General features: G+C 38.7%; 1 non-coding gene across 1 annotated transcript; it reads right to left on the reverse strand.

The window, feature by feature from the left end:
• Window positions 1-3948: 3948 nt before the first annotated feature.
• Window positions 3949-4055, reverse strand: LOC111725554. Its single transcript, XR_002773593.1, has one exon. It is a non-coding gene; the product is annotated as a U6 spliceosomal RNA (small nuclear RNA).
• Between the last annotated feature and the right edge of the window lie 421 nt (window positions 4056-4476).

Raw genomic sequence — 4476 nt, forward strand, 5'->3', positions numbered from 1 at the left:
TGGAAAATATTCTTCTTAGAAAAGTATCACAAGAATGGAAGAAAAAGTATCCAATGTACACACCCCTATTATGAAACTAATTTATACCTTCTATATGAAAGCTATAACCTAATAACAGCCTAAGAATATGGGGAGAGGGGAGGGAGAGGGGAGGGGAGAATGGGTGGAGGACTGGGTATTCGAGGGTTCACTTCTGTATAAAATAAGATAAAAAAAAATAAAAAGAAGAATTTAATATTGCCAGGGAAGTACTGGGAGCACTTTAGTTAGAAATCAGCAGTAGCCTAGCTCTGTTGCATTTGAAAATTGTATCTGAAAACTGCCCTATCCTGGGTGCCCTGACAGCTCACAGGGACTAGCTTGTGTAATTACTGGCAGAAATGCTCGGCTCACATGGTGAGTAGAGACTGTGATCTACACACAAAGATAAATATTTTCCATCAGATAAATGAAGACTTATTTGTAAGTATGAGAGACTGGTTTACTGGGGAGTGGAAAAATGTGCCTAGATTTGTTCTTTTCTACTTGTTCATCCTCATTCTAATGTATGTTTTTGTTTCCCTTTTCAGATCTCTTGTATCTAGACTGTTAATCCAATCTTTCCCTCCACAGCTATTAACTCAGCTTTTAATGTATGAAACTTCTCGGGAAGTTTCAGAAAGGTGGAACGAAGGAGCTAAGGAAATTTCACCCTACAATATGAGTCCCTGGTATGAAGAATATGTTGAAGGTCATAAAAGATCATAAAACACTGGAGAAAGGCTTTCCTTTATCCGCATAAACTGAACGGGCCTCATCAGGAGATCAAGGGAGACAACTGGCTTCCTGTCCCCCCTTTCTGTTATCTCAGAATATTTTAGGAATGAGGATCAGTAATGTAGGTGGACCTGGCCCTAATAAGGTCCTCAGGTTAATGTACAAGCCAATTTATTTCTCCCCCATGCCTTCATCCTCTCTAACAACCTCCCCAGCGAGTTTTTGTTGTCGTATACTCCTCAATTTCCCCTCTTCCATCTAAAAAGCCTATCTAAAAATATCTCAATATTTTGGAAAATTGGGTTATCATTCTGATTTCTGTCTGTGTGCAGGATAAATAAATTCTTTCTCTTATTAATCTGCTTTAATTGTGAGTTAATATTTCAGTGAAGTTTTAGGGGAGAGGGCAAGTTTCCCCTTCCCCCTTCCCTAGATATTTTGACCATTTTATTAAGAGACTCTAGATCTTGATTTATTTTTTGTTTTTTGAGACAGAGCCTCAAGCTCTTGCCCTGGGTAGAGTGCCATGACATCACATCTTACAGCAACTTCCAACTCCTGGGCTTAAGTGCATCTCTTGCCTCAGCCTCCCAAGTAGTTGGGCCTTAGACACCCACCACAAGGCATAGTTATTTTTTGGTTGCAGTTGTTATTGTTTGGCAGGCCCGGTACAGATTCGAACCTGCCAGCTCTAGTATGTGTGGCTGATGACTTAACTGCTTGAGCTACAGATGCCACTGAAGACTCTAGATCGTATTTAATATTTTTTATTCTAGCAGATGGTTACTCTGTTTAGATTTTGAATGCAGATTCTGGTTTGCTTTCATGAGCTGTGGCTCCAATGACATTTAACTTTCAAAGCCTTTGCAGAAATATTTTGGTCTGCTTCGTTTATCTATTGCTGCTGTAGCTCCCACTGATTCCTGCTGGTGCTTTCTCAGGACAACCACCTGGCCCCTGTGAGTAGCATGAGTGCATCTCTGGCCTACTGAGGACAAAGAAGCTTTTCAGGCCACTTATTGTGGCCAGATTCTCCTTCTGTCATCTCCCAGCCATGCATTGTCCCTTGGTAGCAGAGGAGAGTCCCAGACTGACAGGAACACATGTTGAGCCCAGTGCCTGTGAGGTAGGATTCCATCTTCCTCGTGACAGGTAAAGAGTTTATTCCTAGGCTGGGCTGCTTATTATGGTCAGCTCTTTCTTGCTATCATTCTCTGGATGTCAAGTGTCCGTTAGTGGAAATGTGGATCCTCAGGCATGGTAGAAAAAGAGAGCACTTTTCTTGGCTTCTTAATTGCTAGTGGGGATTCCAATGAATTCTTCTTGCCAGACTCACCATTCTTTGTAGGGGAGGAATGAATAAACCTGAATCACCATCTGTTCTGAGGTTGGTGATTGGGAAACACTGAACCTGGGTCACTCTTTACCATTGAACGAGGTCTGGGCATCCTCAGATATCCTGATACTATGTTACTCCTACAGTCAGGAGGCTCACCTTTCTCTTTTTAACTTTCAGAGTCAGTTGTCTTTCAGTTGCCTCTTCTTTTATTTCTAGCATTTATAGTTGTATATAGCAGAGAGTAGAGAAAAACAATTCTCTTTTATATGGTGTGAACTGGAAGATTTCTTTGTTTCTCTCTCTCTCTTTTTTTTTTTGAATAGTAAATTTATTTCAGGTTAATGTGAGTCATTTGTGTGTATCCAGATTTGCCTATGATAGTAGAAACATGGAGAAATTTATTCAATATTTTCTTTTTGGTAGTGGCTATAGTGATAGTATGGAATATTAGGCATAGGGGAGTATGGATAAATAACTATATATATATATATATATTTTTTTTTTTTTCTATTTTGTAGGAATATATACTTACCAAGTAATAATGGCAGTTATCTCATTGTTTTGGTAGGTCTGGAGTCTATGTTACTCCTCCAGTCAGGAGGCTCACTTTCCTCTTTTTAACTTTCAGAGTTAGTTCTCTTTTAGTTGCCTCTACTTTTATATCCAGTGTTTATAGTTGTATTTAGCAGGGAGTAGAGAAAAACAATTCTGTTTCATATGGTCAGAACTGGAAGACTTCTCTCTTTCTTTTTTTTTGAAAAGTAAATTTATTTCAGATTAATGTGAGGGTACAAACAACCAAGTCAAACTATTTAATTTTCTTAGGTATAATTCCTCTTGTGGATATGTCCCACACACAAAAGATGTGTCAAACCCCCAACCCATGCCCATTCAGTGAGAGCACCCTAATCACATCCCCTTCCTTCTCCCTCATTACCTCTCTCCCCAACTTGAATGGAAATGAGTTTTTCTCCTATGTGGACATACATCAGATCAACCACAGGCTCTTCATATTTGTACTGAGTAAGTTGGATAATTGCTTTCCCATTCTTGTGATACTTTACTAAGAAGAATGTGTTTCAATTCCATCCAGGATATTACAAAAGATGTGATGCCATCATCTTTTTTATGGCTGAATAGTATTCCATGGTGTGCATGTACCTCAATTTGTTAATCCATTCCTGAGTTGATGAGCATTTAGGTTGTTTTCATGTCTTGGCAATTGTAAATTTAGCTGCAATAAACAATCTAGTGCAAATGTTCTTATGATAAAATGATCTTTTTTTTTCTGGATAGATGCAGAGTAGTGGGATGCAGGGTCAAATGGGAGATCTACTTTGAGTTCTTTGAGCATTCTCCATACATCTTTGCAAAGACGCTGTATTAGTTCATATTCCCACCAATAGTGTACGAGTGTTTCTTCTCTCCACGTCTGCACTAGTATCTGCAGCTTTGAGTGTTGGTGATGTGGACCATTCTCACTGGGGTTAGGTGATATCTCAGGGTGGTTTTGGTGTGGATTTCTCTGATGATTAGGGATGATGAGCATTTTTTCATATATTTGTTAGCCATTCATCTGTCTTCCTTAGAGAAGATTCTAGTCATGTCTCTTACCCAGTGATAGATGGGATCATTAGCTCTTTTTTTGTTGATTAATCTGAGTTCTTTGTAGATCTTAGTTATCAAGCCTTTGTCCAACTCTTGATATGAAAATATGTTTTCTTATTCTGAAGGTTGTCTATTTGCTTTGGTTGTTGTCTCTTTAGGTATATAGAAGCTTTTCAGTTTAATTAAGTCCTATTTATTGATTTTTGTTGTTGTTGCAATTGCCATGGAAGTCTTCTTCATAAAATAAGAATATGGAATGCTTCATGAATTTTCTTGTTGTCTCTGTGCAGGGTCCATGCTAATCTTCTCTGTATCATTCCAATTTTTGTATATGTGCTGCCAAAGCAAGCACTGAACTGGAAGCTTTCTATCTTTTTTCTTTTGTCCTCAGAACATGTTTGTTGAGTTCTATATTATGCTTTGAGATGCAATAATTAAGAAAGAAATATGCAGTCTCTGCTATCACTTCCTACTCATTGCTACCCCTTACCTTCTGATGGCAGCTCTGTCCCTTAGGGCAGAGGTATGTTATCCAAGACAGGATAGTCAGCCTGTAGTTTTGAATTTTCAGATCATTCTCTTAGGATTTTCATGTCTCTATTTATCTGATGAAGGATATGCTACCACTTCTTGACAATGACATTGTCTGCTGCTACCTGATGGACTCTCCTGTGAAAGAAAGATTTGTTTAGAGTTGCTCCAAATTGTGGACACCCACCCAGTGTATGGACATTAAAGTGTGAGTTGTTTTGAAGAAGAAGAACCTTTAAGCT

This window comes from Otolemur garnettii, unplaced genomic scaffold (assembly GCF_000181295.1).
Source record: "Otolemur garnettii isolate 467f Iridium unplaced genomic scaffold, OtoGar3 scaffold00043, whole genome shotgun sequence".
In the NCBI taxonomy this organism is placed as follows: Eukaryota; Metazoa; Chordata; class Mammalia; order Primates; family Galagidae; genus Otolemur; species Otolemur garnettii.